This window comes from Ochotona curzoniae, unplaced genomic scaffold (assembly GCF_017591425.1).
Source record: "Ochotona curzoniae isolate NIBS_2020 unplaced genomic scaffold, NIBS_Ocur_1.0 contig_3498, whole genome shotgun sequence".
Taxonomy (NCBI): domain Eukaryota; kingdom Metazoa; phylum Chordata; class Mammalia; order Lagomorpha; family Ochotonidae; genus Ochotona; species Ochotona curzoniae.
The window spans coordinates 18468474-18486495 of NW_024465885.1; the positions used below are offsets into that span (position 1 = coordinate 18468474).

The 18022-nt window shown below is 36.5% G+C and overlaps 2 long non-coding RNA genes across 2 annotated transcripts in view; one reads left to right on the forward strand and one right to left on the reverse strand.

Annotated features, from left to right (window-relative positions):
* Nucleotides 1-684: 684 nt before the first annotated feature.
* Nucleotides 685-11032, reverse strand: LOC121156867. The gene is made up of 2 exons (XR_005883932.1): nucleotides 10930-11032; nucleotides 685-1059 (listed from the first exon to the last, which is right to left on the reverse strand). It is a non-coding gene; the product is annotated as an uncharacterized LOC121156867 (long non-coding RNA).
* A 270-nt stretch (nucleotides 11033-11302) lies between these two features.
* LOC121156868 overlaps nucleotides 11303-18022 on the forward strand; it is a 32694-nt gene continuing 25974 nt past the window's right edge. The window contains exon 1 of the long non-coding RNA XR_005883933.1: nucleotides 11303-11746. This is a non-coding gene — a long non-coding RNA (uncharacterized LOC121156868). The remainder of the gene's footprint in view (nucleotides 11747-18022) is intronic.

Below are 18022 nucleotides of genomic sequence, written 5' to 3' on the forward strand. Positions count from 1 at the left end.
CTCCAATGAAATTCAACCTACTGCACCTAAAGCCCACTCTCAAAGTATTTCTAGCTCTTTGATGACATTGTGAACTGCTAAACCAGTCATTGTTCCTATATCTAGACACTTGATTCAGTGATAGTGAGTAAACCTGTCTAGGAAGCTTTCTCAATTGCTTCTGCTCTCTGCTTCCTATCACACTGACTATACCTTTAATTTCACCCCATCTCTTCTAAGTCTACTTTTCCAGTCACAAACTATCAACATTTCCATCTTCTATTCAGAATCTTCTCTGCATCTGTTGGCTGTTCATTCAGAAGGAACTTCATTTTCCCCAGTTCAAATTGCTCACTCTCTGCTGTCTGGCGGCCTCGCCCTCAGGGAGTGTAACAACAACACTCCTCTCTGCACTGAGACAGATCCAACTTCCTCCAGTTTATGAAATATCAGTCCTTTGACTCCTTTGAGTTGACTTAACCTCTTACTGAGCAGTTCTGGTGTTGTTGTGTCTCTGCACTTTGCTCCTAGATTCTTTTGCTCCAGTACTCCAAGTCATGATTGATTACTTAAGTTCATGCTATCAATTGGAAGAAACATTTTAATATCTAATGTTTTCCTGATTTTAATCGCTTCCCACCCTCTGCATCTATTAACTTCTTGGTGAGTCACTTCTTCAACTAACTTAGATCTCATGGCCGATAATTTCAAAACATTCTTTTATCCCCATGTATACTTCATATATTTTTTTATGTCAAAACCTATTGCTAGTTTCTTAAAACTGGAGCTATGAAAGGCTTGAAATCTTCTTAGGTGTGAATGGAATTTGCAGCAGCTCGTGCAGCACTGGATATCTTGAATGAGGAAAAGCATTGCTATCCCCACTGACGTTGAGTCCATGTGCCCATCTCACCCCATGGATGAGGGCATGTAGGTGTCTTTTCAACTCGTTCCAAGGCATATAGTAAACTGTGGGGAATTAGTATCATATTCCAGAGTAAGGCAAGGGAAGGTATCTGTGGTCTATTTGCCATTGCTCTATGAAGGAGAAATCCACAGTCTGCACAGACTGAGACCAGCCTGGAGAATTGGTAGAAAGGGAACAAGTTAATCATTTAGTCCTATGAATAGATGGCATGTTCCTCTCCTCCACCCTCCCAATAAAACTCTCTTAGATGGTCAACCGATTCCATAAATGAAGCGACACTCTCTGTAGATGGGGAGCCTCACAAGGCAAAGAGTAAATCCCCTGCACCCCATGGTTGTGGAAATTCTATGACTGTACAATTGTCAGAAAACCAATATGGGATAGGGTATGCCTTGGTCTTTGGGCAATCACTGGCTGCCGCTGCGGAAGCTCAGATCTACCTGGATGCCAGGGGAGGTGGAGGGGTGGGATCATTGCAAAGAGGTCCTCTTGTATGCATGAATGGATGGGGTGTCAAGGTACTGTGGACTCACTCTGGGCAGTTGGTTCACTTTTGCAGACAAGGGCTGGAGCTGTGAAGACTCCAGTCAGCACAATTATGTAGCTCCCCCTGCTGAAATAGAGGAGATCCACCACAACCAGGTTTGGTGTCAGTTTGGCCTCCTAACCAACACTTGGACTCTAACCAGAAATCCTTGGCCAACCTGTTACACAGCTCTGGACAGCTGCTAGAAGAGAAAGCTATGCACTAAGTTGTAAAACCACATCTCAAAGAAGAAATCCCTCATTGGAATATCAACTAACATTTACCTTGGTGCATAAAAATAGATATAGAGACTCAAGAAACATGACATGGTCAAGAAATTATGCCAGGAGATAAAGATACTAAAGACAAACCAAACAGAATTACTAGAAACGGAGAATTCAAAAAGTAAAATTAAAAATAGTCATAAAGTGTTACCTACATACATAGTGAAGCAGAAAATACATATCCAAGCTAGAAAATAAATTTTTGGAAATAAATCAGAAAAAAAGAGAAAAATTATGAAAACAGAAAATAGTTTGAGCTCTTTGACATAACATCAAATGACTAAATATACACATCTTATGAGTTCCTTACAGTATGGAGAATCAGAATTCTATGAAAGACTTATTCAGTCAAATAATTTCACAAAGCTCTTTAATTTACAAAAACATATGGACATCCAAGTGCAGAAGCACATAGAATCCCTAAGACACATGATCAAAAAGATCTTTACTACTACCCATTGCAGTCAAACTCCTATCCCCACCCACAAAAAAAGGAGAAAATATTATTAAAAATCATGAAATGTGTGGAAGAGAGATGCCAGACCATCATGCAAACCTAAAATAAATGATCAGATTCACTAGCCATCAGGGAAATGCAAGCAAAAACCACAATGAGGCTTCATTTGACGCATCCCAGTTGGAACGTCAAGCATATAGAAATAAGAAAATAATGGTGAGAATATGGGGAAAACGGTACCCTAACCTACTACTGGCAGGAACACAACCGAGAATAAGCATTATGGAAGAAAGTCTGTCAATTCCTCAGAAATCAGAAAATAGATCTAACATATGACCCAGATATCTCACTCCTGAGAATTTACCCAAACATAAGCAAGCAGCATATTTATCTGTTCTCCTATGTTTATAATAGCTTAGCTCTTTACAGATAATATATTGAATCAACCCAAATGTCCATCAGGTTGCATGAAGAAAGTGTGATATGTAACAAAAAAATAGTATTGAACCATAAAAATCATGATACCCTGTCTTTAGCAACAAAATGGATGCAACAGAAAACCAGTATGCTTAGTGAACTAAGCCAGTTCTGAAAGGATGAATATATTTTTCTCTGTGTGTAACAACTAATAGAAATATTATAAAAATGCAATTTAAATGAATGAGATTCACAATTTGAGATTTGGTTGTTGTTTGCAGCATTTCTCTATACTCTAGGAACAGCAGGTTTTCTTACTTGAGGTTTTTTAAAATTTTAAAATTAATGTAGCATTAAGCTTCTAATTGTAATTGAAGTTAATTTTTTCCATATAAATAGGAGTGAGGTTAGGGTGTAAAGTGTTATTATGTTCCTAAATTTCTTTCCTGAAATGCATAAAATTCATATTATTAAAAATTATTGATGAAATTATTAAAAATTAAATAAAACACCACTATTATATCAACTGCAGATTTCTCATCAGAAACCCTACGGAGAGACATAGTTCAAATTTAAAAGGGAAAGAAAATAACTAAATCCAAAAAGCTGTACTGACAAAAGTCATCATTTATAAGCTAAGCAAAATAAAGATATTTCAAAGGAAATGGCAGTTAAAGAATTTTTTTACCACTCAACTAGTCTAAAGAAATTATACTTGTGATTGTGGAACAAACAGAAACAAACAAAAAGATTATCAGGAATGATAATGAAGGATATGAAGGATATTAAAATAGAAACTCTTCTAGTAAAAGTACAAAGGAAATCCAAAACAAATAATATGAGTATGTATGGAAAAGTGGCAGTACCACTGCATCGCTTTTCAATAACAATTTTGAATGCAAATAACCTACATTGTCCAGTTTAATGATAGAGTTTGGTTACAAGAATTTAAAACTAGGTCCTATCTATATGCCGCCTGAAAGAAATCCACTTCACCAACAAAGATATAAAGTGGCAGAAAGTGAAACCATGAAAAAATACATTACATGAAAATGGAAATCAAAACCGAACAGGAGTAGCCAGTCTACCAGCAGACCAAGTACACTGTAAGTCAAAAACCGTAAGGCAAAAACTGATAGAAGAGACAAAAGGATCAAGAAGGTGTGACAATATTGCAGGCATATGCACCGTTTACTAAGGCAATCAGATATTTAAAATAAATATGAATGGATCTAATGGGAGACATATATTCCAATGCAATTACAGTAGGGGATTTCCACAGCCCACTTTTGCTAATCGTTACACAGACAACAATCAGCAAAGACATAGCAGAGTAAATCCACCCTGTTGACCAAAAGGGTCTAATTGGTAGCTACATAGCCTTTCATCCCACAAATGCAAAATACACATTCTTTTCATCAGTGGACAGAATTTATTCTAGGATAATCATATACTAGGTTATAAAGCATGTCTCAACATTAAAAAGCATTAAATTGCAGCATGTATCTTTTCTGACCACACTGAAATGAAACTGGAAATCAACAAAATATGAAATTCCAAAAATATGCAAATACATACTGTTTTTTTTTTAAAGATTTATTTTTATTATTTTTTCATTGGAAAGGCGGATATACACAGAGGAGAGACAGAGAGGAAGATCTTCCGTCCGATGATTCACTCCCCAAGTGAGCGCAACGGGCCGATGCTATGCCGATCCCGAAGCCAGGAGCCTCTTCCGGGTCTCCCACGCGGGTGCAGGTTCCCAAAGCTTTGGGCCGTCCTCTGCTGCTTTCCCAGGCCACAGGCAGGGAGCTGGAAGGGAAGCGGGGCTGCCGGGATTAGAACCGGCGCCCATATGGGATCCCGGGCGTGCAAGGCGAGGACCTTTAACCACTTGCGCCACCGCGCCGGGCCCGTACATACTGTTTTTAATTTCTATGACATGAGATTGTCATAAGTGCCTTCACAGTTTCTTTTTAGTTCATTTGTAGATGTAATTGAGCAACCAGGCATAACATTTCATAATTCATTGTCTTTTTAAATTCATTTTTTTAAAGTGCTATTTTAGAGAAAGTTCACACTCTACATGGACACAGATCGGGACTCGGACAGGCTGAAGCCAGTTGCAAGGAGCTTCATCTAGTCCTCTTACACAGGAGTACAGGGCAAGCACGTGGACCTGGCCTTTGCTGAGCTGGTCTGGAAGTGGAACAGCTAAGTTAGAGCCAGCTCCAAGGTGGGATGTTGGTCTTACAGGCAGCAGCTCAGCATGCTATCCACACTTTATTAAGTCTCATGCATAAAAATTTTTATCTATGTATATTCAGTACATCAATATTTAATGAAGCATAAATCCGTATTACTTATTTTGATAAAGTGTATTGTTAACTTTATAACTTATTTTTCCTCTTCAGTAATTTGTTGTGCCTATTTCTACCTTTTGGTATTTAACAAACTTCAAGAATATATTTTCACTTGTCCCCTTTACACATGAAGGCTATTTTGACCGTGAATACCCACATTTAATGCATTTCTAAGCTTTGATAACTTTCCTGTTGACATTTTACAGTAAATATTCTTCATTTTTATCTTATGTTTTTTCTGTTACTTAAAGGTTAATAACAATGTAGGGTATGCTCCGAGGTTCTTACTCAAGTGATTTTGATAGTTCAACGGTTATGAATCGGTGCCAATCTTGCCACTCCAAGCACAATGAGGTCTTTGAAGAATTCACTGATTGACATAGTCCATCAGAGAGTCTCCATTTGCCCCGTATTTTGCTGCCAACATATAGCTGAGATGGTGGATTGACCTGTTCTGTCTTCTCTCTTTTCTTGGTTAGGGTTCTGAGTCCAGCATTTCGATTGGGGAGATCTCCAAAGAAACTTTGTCCAGCACCTGGGGAGGGTGGGAAAATTGAAAGAGCCTTCTCCCTTAATACCTCCCCTTTTAAACATGAAGGAAACAATGTGGAAATAATAGTCTTACCCACTTTCCTATAGCCCCTGAATCTTTTTACCCTAATTAGCTATGTAAAGATTGTCAAAAATATAATAATAAAAAAAGGTTAAAAACAAGACTGCTTTGCAAAGTTTTTCATAAATGGGAAAGAAAAATTGTGTTTGTGGCTGAAATATAACTTAATGTGACACCCATCCTCTAATTTTCTTTTTATTTCTCTTGTCATTTCTTTTCAAAGGTATTTGTAAGCTCCTTCTTTGCTGATTTTCATGTATTCTCTCTTTTTAAAATTTGGTCCTTGTTACACTCTTGATATGCAGACCTACTTTGATTAATATACTCATAATTCCAATAAATATTTCTGAATGAGTCAGTATTTAAAATATTTTCTGTTAGGTGATTGAAAAAAAAATCCTAGTCACACAGACAGTTTGACAATATAACACTTTAGTTACCTGTTACTTATTCAAGAGTTCAAATATGTTCATATTAATCTTTTCTTGAAAATATACTTGTAATAGCAAAACATTTTAGGTGTTCAAAAGAGGCTATTTTAAGTCAAAGGGCAAAGTTAATATCCATGGTTAGTAATAAGGATTGTTTGAGGAAAAATACTTTTTGATGCAGGGTTATATAATTACTCTGAGTCATATATCAAGGTAGAGGGATTTTTTTTTCCTACTTTTCACATTGTCTTTCCACTGGTCCATAATGGCAAGTGAAAAATCTCAAGGTTCAGTGGTGGAGCTGGCATCATAGCACAGTGCATTGAGCTACCAATGCAACGTTACTTCTAACCCCAGCTGTTCTGCTGGGAACCAGCTTCCTGATAATGAGTCAACAAAGGCAGTAGAAAATGGCCCACGTGTTGTACCCAGGTGCACAATGGAATTCTGGACTCGTGACCTAAACCAGGCAATCATTTGGGAGAGTGCACCAACAAATGGAAGATTTCACTATCATTCTACCTTTCAAATAAATAAATAAATGTCTAAAAGTATAATACTCCTTGACATTATTTCTCACTAGTTTCCTGTTACTTTATTTCTGAACTGCAAAATACAAACTGTGATAACCTTGAGCCATGCCCTCTGGTACAATAATGACAATTATGAACTTAGCAAAGGCAATTAGATTCTTACCCTCACGATCTTATTAAGGGTAATCACAGTAGATTGGATAATTTTAAAATGCAGATTCCAACTAGTCAACAGAATCTTTCCTGTAAAGAATATTACTTTCTAATAGTATGATTAGAGACAATACTTCAACAATTCATAAAAGAAAAATAATTTTAAAAATAAAGGAAATGTCTGTGTGTACCAATAGTACAACTATAATTTGTTCAAATTTTGTTTATACCTTTGTCAATCAAATTAGGAAGAATGATAAACTGTTATGATTTTAATGATCCATAATTATTTTCAAAATTTTCTGTACATAAATGAAATTGATGTGTTTTCATTACTTATACCCCTTATCTCTATTATGATATATAGACTGAATTGCGATCTTTTTTATATTTATTTGCTGGATCCTCTGTTTAGTGTAGTATAAGCCATTGAATATCAAGTAAGTTAAAATACATTAGCTCAAAAATATTTTAAGACAATGAGAGAAAAAAAAGAATTATAGGGGAGAAAAGGGTGAAGTATTACATTCTTAAAATTATATCTGTGAACTATGTTAAATCCATTCTCCTTATATTAAAAAGTTAAACTAAAAGAAAAATGAATTTAATTCTAAGAGTCAAATAAAGATTGATATCTTTTAATGAATAACACAAAGTTTCAAATCATAATTAATATTACCCCTATAATGTCAAATTTTACATGGGAAAGCATGGAAATTGATTAGTTCAGGAGTTGGAATTTTATTTTTTACAGATTTAATTCTTTACTTGGAAAACAGATGTAGACCTTCATACAAAGATCTTCTATATACTAATGCACTTTCCTAAATGGCCGCAGCAGTAAGAACTGGGCCATTCGGGGCCAGAATTCAGGACTCCATCCTGGTCTCCCACTTGAGTGGCAGGGGCCCAATTCCTGGATGATGTTCTGTTGCCTTTCCAGACACATAAACAGGAAGCTTAATCTAAAGCGGAGTAGCCAGACATGAAGCAGTCCTTCAGTGTGATGTGTGGGTGCCTTACCTGGTTGCTTAACCCACTGTGTTACAATGCTGGCTCCAGAAGTTAGCATTATATACCAGACAATAGTGTTTGGCAAGTGGGAGCATTCAGATGTTAGGATAGTTCAAGCTCCTTGTGAAAGCCGAAATCCTTCTATTTCCAACTATATCAGTAGGGCCTTGGTTTATAACAACCCCAGAGGACTGGCTACTATTCAGATTAATAACAATTTCAGGGAGTAAAGACCCAGAAGCCTGGTAGTGCTGACTCATAAGCATACATTTGTTCCAGGCTTCTAAGGGAATTAGATATGCAACTTCCATGAACATTGACAGGAGACATAAGTTCCCTCTCAGCATGCTGAATACAAACCCCATAATTTGAAGGATCTGCAGCTTTAAGCAAACTACATTGTGATCAAAAATTGCCTATGATGAAATGAAATGATGGAAAAAATGCTTTATCCTTAATTTTAAATGACCTAGTATTTCACAAAGCAACTCAAGCACAAATTAAAATAAGGAACAGTTATACTGCAAGTAGCATTTACGCTTTAACATTTGTGTCTAGCCCTAGCACTCTGATACATTAAAAATCAAAAATCTAGCTTCTTAAAATTCCACTGTGAAAATCACTTTTGTCTGAACTTTTTAAGTCTGCCAATAAGCAACCAAGTTGCCCTGAGTAAAATACAATAGATCAAAGTATGGTGGGGTATGCATTTTGCCTCATGATTAAGAGTATATCCATATCAGAGTATCTGGGATTGATTTCCCACAAACCCTAACTTCAACTTTCTGTTAGTTCAGTTGCAGAGATGTCGAGGTTATATTCATATAATTTGACTCCTACTACCCATGCAGAAGGATTTGATTGAGGTCTGGACACCCAAATCAGAGCTGAGCCTATATAAACCCCTGTAGGCATTTGGGGAGTGACCCAGCAGATTCTGTCTTTGTCTGTGTATGTGTCTCTCTGTCTCTTGTCTCTGTCTTTCTTGCTCTTTCTCCCTGTCTCTCTCTATCTGTATGTCTTTCAGTCTCTCATAATTCAAATAAATAAATGTAATACATATCTTAAAAGGAAATGTCAAATGTCATTGTTTTTATTGAGATTTGAGGACCAACTTTAGTATGTCTTTCCTGTCAGCACAAATGAAGATCACTGAAGGATCATAGAAATCATTGAAAAACAATGTGAAAGCAAAATATAATATTACCATGCATAATACTCTCATCATTTTTTAAATTTTGAAATTAAGGCTCTTGTATCATTAACATGCTTTTTAAATATTAAATAATTAATTGAAGACAACTTCTAAGGTTGAAGAATGTAGAAACAGGAATTCAACGGCAATGCCTTAAGGATATAAAACAAGGTGATATAAATTATGATTAAAAGTATACTTCAAAAAGCTTGTGGAAATGAAATAAATGGCTAAGTGTGTTTTGGTACAAAATTTTTATATCCAATGAAAAACAAGATCTTCCAAAATCCACAGAAAACGAATATTATAGAACAACAATGTCAGGATTAAATATAATTTTTGCAATGAAAAAAAGTTATTTTTAATTTTATTTTTCACACATTTTAAAAAATACCATAGTGTTTGTAACCTCACTGAAATCTTAGTCTGAACATGAGTTACCAATACAAAATAATGAGGTGCACATCTTAAAGAAAACTACCAAGGAAGGCAGAGGAGAAGTGTTGGGAGATGCAGGTGATGAAAGACAGATTTCAAGGCGAACACTGTAACAAGGGAGTGGTGTAAACGTGTCTGCTGCTGAGATTTTGCCAAATTCAGGAGTTTTTCTCACTCATCATCTTCACTGATTTTCATCTCTTTCACATACTTCATCACTCTTACAAGTAGCAATTCTCTTTGTCTCTGCCTGTATAACCACCCCTACTTTTATCCTTGTTGCTCTTTCTCCCTGAAAAATGGTATAAAATCTTCTCAAAGGAACCATAAATGATGTGAGCGCCATTTACAGGAGTTAATTGTTAACAATTACTTAGAGGTACTAGATGCATTGATGATGATGTGGATAATTATGCTATCAGCATTCCAAAATTTAATTTTTAATTAAAATAGGCTTATTACAGTGTTCTACAAAAGCATGGTAATTTTAGGATTATGAAGGAAACATTATTTTTTTCTTGCAATTATTTTAATTATTATAAGGATGCCAAGATATAGGATGTACAATATAATATGAAAGAATCCCTATTGTATGAAATGTTTCATCTGACACATCTGGAGATGAATGTCTGCTGGGTGGGGTGAAATTCCCGATCGCTTCCAGCAGTGAGAGTCACTTGGCACTATGCCACTCAGAACCTACAGATATTCCTAAAATGACCTCTTATCTAGAAACAGTCAAGGCAGAATGTTTTTTGTTATCACCCCTTTCATGCTTTGAAACGCAGCAGATTTATCAAAACTCTTAGAAAGCACCATAAAAGAGCTTCATATTATTTTGCCAGAGTCACAGAAAAAGAACCTAAAAATAAAATTCCCTCTCTGCTCCTGGAGTGTAGACACTTCATGTAGCTCTGTGATTTTACATCACAAGAAATTCCAGGGGAGGCTGTGCAAGCGGGGAGGAAGCCGAGGTCAAGGAGCAGCGTGTTCTGAATCCATGCTTGACTTACTTTGATGGTCTTATTTGTTACGGCAAATGGAGCTGAGCTAGAGGGAAAAAGCTCTCCAATGAGCATAAGAAGCTACTCTTGGTTTTAATTCACTCACTTTGATTTCCCTCAGCAGCATAGATTAAAGATGGGTCTTTCTTTTCTCTTGGTGTGTCTCACTGTGCCACTCACTAGGAGAGAGAAAGAGGCAACTTTAAAGAATTCTTTGTCCAACATGGTCTCTTTAACTACTGAAACATCATCCAGGATGAAGTGCCACAGTGTTTGATGTTGGCTGAACTAGAAATCACTTTCTGTCAGTCAAATACAAGCCCAGTAACCAGGAACCTAGTTAGGAAAATCAGACAAAATGATACAGAAAGGGAGGAAAATGTTCCACATTAAAAATTCAGTTCTGAAAAATAACTATCAGCTCTGAATTAGCTTACTCTGTTCCTTTAACATAAATTTAGAAGTGCCAAGTAGAAGAAAATATCAAAACACCTCAACTGAAATACTCAGGATGGTTATGAAGGGTCAGTCTCTTATCTCCCTGGACTCACAGTGCTTACGCCGCAGAGCTAGCTCGCGGCCCCATTCACCTACCAGTTGATAATGAGTGTCAACGCTGATGTTTCCAAATCAGCAACCATTGCCAGGACTCAAGAGCAAACATGTTTCAAACATATGTTTTACATGGTACAATCAATCCATATACAACTAGTCCATCTAACCTTACGTGTCTGGTATTAATATACACTGTGAGAGTTGTGCTACAGAGAGATAACACGTTTCCCAGCTCATTGGAAGCTCTAATTTGCCCCGTATGCCTCACAGCACTTTCCAAGAAGTGTGTTATCTAGAAGGAACACACCCTTGGCTCAGGCCTTATTGCTTAATTGCATCCTAAAAGCGTCAGATCCAATAATTGCCACCCCAATTTGCCGTTACCCATTGCAGGATTTCTAGCATAAAATAAGTGAGCATTTTTAAATGAAGTAAAATCTTACTGACCTTGAAGGAGGAAATTTCTTTTCCTTCTAATTATCCGTTGTGAGCAGAGAATGCCTAGGGAGAATCAAGGAGCCAGATATTTTTTTTTCTTCTTGTTTTTCATGTGTCCAATGATATGCATTGCAGAGTACATATTTTGCGTTATACCGAAAGGAGGCCACAGTGTACACTGTTAGCACCAAATTTGACAAGAGCAGACAGGGCCTGCCCTTTGGTGGACAAGGACACAATTCTGAATCCTCTGAATGAGGCATTTTTATCTTTTACTTTTCTTCCTAAACGTAGCATTTGTCCTTACTGACTGTGGAATGGTGCACCTTAGAGTAAATGAAGATGTCTCCTCTTTCTTCTTGCAAAATGAAGAAAATATGTCTCAGACTAGTAGTATTCATGATTCCTTTTGTGTAAGGTAAGAGTTTGCCAACTAGATTCTCTAGAACAAGCAATCCTTCCTACTCTGGTTTCTGAGTCTTTTCACTCTTCCTTCGGTCTGCTTAATGCATTCATGCTAACGTGTTGTGTATGTGTAATTTTATCTGCAAGGTGTGCCGTTGCCTCCATTTCTTATCTAGTTAATTTTATACAGTTCCCTGAATTTACAAAGTACAATGAGCTGATGCCTCCCTTACGATCTTATGTTCATGATTCATCCCTTGGTCAGAACTATTGCCATTTTATTAGCCAGATAAGAATATCTCCCCAGACCACCTCCAGTGGAAGTCAGCTTCTCCTTTCTCATGTTTTCATTTTCAAATCCTACTAAGAGAAGTCAATTCGGTGATTTTTTTTTTCTTTCCTGATAGTGCAGTATAGTAGCCAAATCTGAACTCCATATGAGGTTAGGAAGAAAAATTACCTGATTTGTGCTTTCTTCTTAAGATAATTCCCTGTGCAACTGATTTATTTCTTAGAAGAGAACTGGGCTCATCACTCTCTACCTCCTGTGATACTGTGCTGAGGCTGCACCATTGTCTGTGCAACCTTTCTTCCACTTCTGGCTCCAGCAGTTCCCAGGAGCAGGGAGACAGCAGGAGTCCTACCTTGGTTGTTTGTGTTGCTAACCTTGCTGGAACCTGTTGGCTATTAGGTCTGATGTCCACATGGACCTATTTTGACCCTTACGATATCAAAGTTAGTATTATTTTCCCTGTGGTACCAGTGCAATGCACTGAACAGTAAGTGAGTTCACTCCCAGCTCAGAGCATGCGCAGCTCACTATTGTCCCTGTAGTTTTAAAGCCTTTGTCATACCATACAAATTGGCGCCTGATATGCACCGTTGTGTCCATTGCTTTCTTGTGTCTGTCAGTCTCTAGGTGTCCCTCTACTATTCTGTTCTCTCCTATTTCCTGGAATGTACCCCCCATGCTTCACACTGGGTAATGTTTCTCTGTCTGACTCTAGACTTCATTTTTAGTTAAAAAAAAAACCTTATTCATGCAAAGAGAAATATGAAGTTTTGGAAAACTCCTTTGGTAGTGAGGGATTTTTTAAATGTAAGCATCAGTAAGTACTGTTACAGCTAATCAATCTTTTTCTGCAGGCTAAAATGATAGGTTCTCTGGAAAGACATCTATGTCTCAGTAATAACTTTCAATATCTATTATTTATTAGATGTAATAATATAATCCTTTTTAAACAACTTAATGATCTTAGAATTTTCTAAAGCAGATTGAAATCAGGTACATCAAATGGGTAATCAGCAAAAACAACATCCAAAGAAAATTTGTTATTCTGTTTTGTGTTAACATTTTTTTCTGAAGCTAGAAATTTGACTTTTATTTCTCTTACATTTGAAAAACAGTCATTAGATGCTAATTATTAATCATAGCTGTTTCGTCCAAGAAACTATACTTAAATGTTACTCAAATGTACATTCTGTAAACATATTTCCACCCTGAAATAGCTACTTCAACTTTTTTTCTTTTAATTTGATAACAGTGACATTTATGTGAATTCTGAAGGTCACCTGACATTAGAGAATCACAAAACCTCAACTTCTTGCTCTGATTCTGCTCATCATAGAGCCAATACATTACTAAAACTGCTCTCAATCTTAAGAAAAAAAGTGGGAGTTATAACTTTTACTGTTCATTTGAAAAGTTCCTGAGAAAACGAAATACATTGATTGATGACAGGTACTGGATTGAAATTTCTGTAAGAAATAATATACTGCTGGCATTAATGATGAAATTTTTCCTTGTTAGGTAAATTTTTTACACAATAACTTATCAGACACCAAAGTCAATGTTTCCCACTTACTAATTAAGAGATTTTTTTTAAGAAGATATATATTCTTTTTGTGCTTTATTGTCCCTTATGTATATCTGTGCACAGACATGGTTTCAGGATTACAGGAACATGTATATTGAGATTAAACCAGGGTCTTGGTCCTTGTATACACTATTATGTGTATGAGCACCTATTAAATCAAAGTTATTTCAAATGTAAACTTTTTTTTTACTTTTAGAGTTATCACAGTTTTTAAGACATATCAAATCCAAATTTTATTGCACTAACCAATTAACAAATCTTTTTAAAAATTATTTTTTAAAGTTCAGCATTTCCTGTTCCCATCCCAGTTGTATTGTTTTAAGAGGAAAGCAATAATTTGAAACTCATTTAGTCATATTGAAGCATACGGAATCTATGGCTTTTGAGTACGAGAGTAAAACAACTACCTTCAAATCTTCTTAACTATTATGTCTATGTAAATGTATCAAGATTTGTATTCCATTGTTTTGGTTTCTAAAGCACTAATTTTCTGAAACATGCTTTTTTTCTATCAGATTTCACAAAGCACTTTTAGGCATCATTTTGAACTTCATAATTTTTCTCAAGTTATGTGAGCATCAGCCAAAGCCATTATTCCATCTTTGTTCAAATTCTCTTGTAGGAAAATCGTTTTCTCTTTCTTGATTTATGCCTGTCCTTTGTAACTTTACGCTTTCGGATCTCTAATGTCCTTTTTATTCTCGAGATCTTTTCAATGTATTTATAGTACTGACACAGTAGAAAAAACCAGAGTGTTATTATTTTGATGACTAACTTATTCATGTTGCATTTATGAAAATGCAGACTGTATTACAATTCTGCTCTCATATTTGTAAGAAGCAACTCAGAAGGAAAATGGCACTTAAACAGATTTATATTGTGACTGTAGAAAATACTGCTATTCCTCATTTTGTTTTTATTTTTATGTTGATATTGATCATTGTTTTTAAACAAATAATGGACTTTGTAGTTAATTTATATTCTAAAATGTATTGTCAAGCTACAGAGCAAATTACTGAATGCTTGCTTTTTCACTTTTGCTTTTCAAATTAATATTTACAGGGTAAATTTCAGGGATCAATGAGGTAGCATAGTGGCTAAAGTCCTCACCTTGCACTAGCTGGGGCAGGGATCCCATATGGGTGCCAGTTTATGTTCCAACTGCTCCACTTCCCATCCAGCTACCTGCTTATGGTCTGGGAAAGCAGCTGAGAATGGCCCAAAAGCCATAGGACCCTGCACCTGAATGGGAGACACAGAAGAAGCTCCTAGCTCCTGGTTTCAGATCAGTTTAGCTCTAGTCATTGCAGCTACTTGGGGATGTAAATAATGAAATAACCAGCAGATGGAAGATATTTCTATCCCTCCTTCCTTGTGTAATTCTGACTTTCCAATGAAAAGGTGACAAAATATTTTAAAGAGAAGGGTAAGCTTCATTATCAGGCAAGGTACTTAAGTCTAACAATATGAAGATATTTCTTTGTTTATCTTTTTAAAAGATTCATTCATTCATTCATTTATTCATTCATTCACTTGAACACCAGAGTTACACAGGGAGAGGGAGAGACAGAGAAACTGATCTTTCATCTACTGTTTCACAGCCAAATGGCTGCAACAACCGGAACTGAGCCAATTTAAAGCCAGGTGGGAGAAGCCAGGTAAAAAATAGAGCAGATAGAACAAGAACCAATTGCCCATTTGGAATGCAGAGCCAAAGGCAGAAGTTTAACGTGCTGTTCTTAGGCACTGGCCCTTGAAGATTTTATTTTCAGTCCAAACCTATTACTTATGCTCGAAGTTGTGTATTATGTACTATATTTGCCTTTCCCTATTTGCATAACAGGTTTATCTGAAATGATCAACTAGGGACAGGTGTTTGGTCTAGTGGTTAAGTTGCCAGTTGGGAACCCTGCATTTCAGGTGGTTGTTTGTGGGAGCAAGTCCCAGCTCTGCTTCCGATTCCAGTTTTCTGTTAATGTGTGCCCTAGGAGGTAAGGGATCTTAGCCCAAGTGAAAAAGCCTCTCAACCCACAGGAAAGACCTGTACTGGGTCCCCAGTTCTCAGTTCTACCTTGCCTAGCCCCAACCCTACAAGTATGTGCTGAGTAAACCAGCAGATTAGCACTGTACTAATTCTCTCTCTGTCTCTCAAACACGAATCATTAACTACTTACAACACTCTCTCAAATTAAATTTTAAAACAACTAAATGCCCAAATGTATGCTACATTGTACAGCATTCCTTTGCTTTTATATTTCCAGATTGTATTATTTATTAGACTTGAAATTTGGACCAAATTCATGGGGTCTATTACTGGGGTTACTCTTTTCTGGTTTACAAATGGCTGTACAACTAGTCAATAATATATTATGGATTTACACCCATGTGAACCTAATTTTTGTGTTGTCTGTATTTCCTTCAATTGACTATATCCTAATTATACAGATGCCTTATATATAACTTTCAAGATCAGAAATTCCAGTTAATAAAATGTTTGTGTCTTCTTTATAAAATTCATAATTCAATATTTATAGCCTTTTTGACGGACAGATTTTACTCCACATGTTTTCGTACAGCAAAGAGTTTAACAAAATGACTCATAAATGTATCTGGAAAGAAATACATGCATGAAGATAAAATATATCACAAAGTTCTAAACAGGTAGGGATACATTTTTCACCTCTGCCAGTATTGCTAAGCTGCTCCCTTCCTCATTACAATGAATAGAAAAAACCCTTAGCAGTTAGATCATCTCCATTGGGACTCGGAGTTACCTGCCTTCCCATGGGCTGCTTTTCTCCTAAGGTCTGATTGCCATGAATGAGTCTTAGGCACTTACTGGGATTACCACAGTTTATTCTGGCAGTGCTCTTCATGGATAGCATAGCTAAGCTAAAGCATGATTCAGATAATTCTCTGAATGTAAGAGCTTCTTTGGGGGAACCGTCTTCAGAATTTGGAGAATTCTTTCCTACCTGTATGCAATCTGAGTCAGTAACCAGGATCTTTTTTTTTTTCCATAACAGAGTTCATAATAGATCTTAAACAATTCCTTCAATAGCAGTAAAGTTTGTCCTAAGGTACATGAAAGTTGTGTCTGTGCTGAGGCATCATTCTGTCTAAGGCATTTGGTGTTTACAGGTTGTTGACACGGGGAACTGGATTAGAAACCTCCAGTCAAGGTTACATCACACAAAGTGACATACAGGACCCACCCACTCCTGCGACTGGTCTGAATGAGCCTCAAGGCTATCATTAATCATATCATCACAGTGGGACTCTTACTGCACACCACATTATATAAATAAACATCACACATATTATTAAGGCTTGCTAAGATATACATTGCTAAAGAGCAATCTGATTTTACATTTATCCTCTTGGGAAGCCAGGGAAATTATTGCATGTTTCCATAGTCCAAATGTGTGTATATGGTAACAACTGAAGCAGCATTTGACGAAAGTAACTCTGAAATATGTGAATAATAATAGAAAAGATACCTATTACTAAAGTCGGCACAAAGACAACTATAAATACAGCATTTTAAACAAAGTAAGTTTCTGGAAATCAACTTCTGATTTCTCCTAGTTGCAGCAACCACATTTGTTTCATTGGGATCCAGTCTGACTTTTTCCTCCAGTTTGATCATATTCTGTGACTCTGTGTTGTTCTCCCCTAACTTCTGCTAAACTCCATCAGTTTCTTACTCAGAAACACTTAGCTCTTATAGATTAGTCTCTGCCTTGGTTAATCTGATTTTCAAAGTGTGCTTCAAGTTAGGAAGCCCTTCACTTTGTGTGATTTGGAGGTTTACTTGAGTTGAGCTCCCTGCTCTATCCGGAGCAGGAGCCATGTGCTGTTGCTCCCTGCTGTTTCTCTTATCCTGCTGCAGAGATTCACTGCTCCGTTTCATTGACTGGAAATGTCACTCACTAATTCAGATCAGAACTGTAAACGGATTTCCAGGTATTCAGCAGAATTGTGACTCAACATATCATTTTCTTTCGAATCAAAGATGTTTGTTTGTTTGTTTTCTATTTCTCAAGCTCTTGTGCTACTTCCAGAATAGTTAAATGACACAAGTTTTCCTTGAGGATAGCATCTCAGGATTTAGGAAAGTCCAATATTTGCTGCCCTTTTCGGGTCTGTCAGCTGTTGCTATTATCCTACTAGAAAGATTAAGGATCAATTTGTCAGCAATTGACAGTGACCTTCATGAAGAGTACTAGAATATGCATGATATGGAGATATGACTCCTGATTACTAAAAAATACCAAGTACAGGAGAGGAAAAATAAGGCTTTCAAAGACAAAATAAGCTGTACCATTTTGACCTTTTGCTTTAAATTTGTAATGTATCATAAGAAATACAAATTTCCAGATTATTATTTTGTAAAACAGAAATGCCTATTA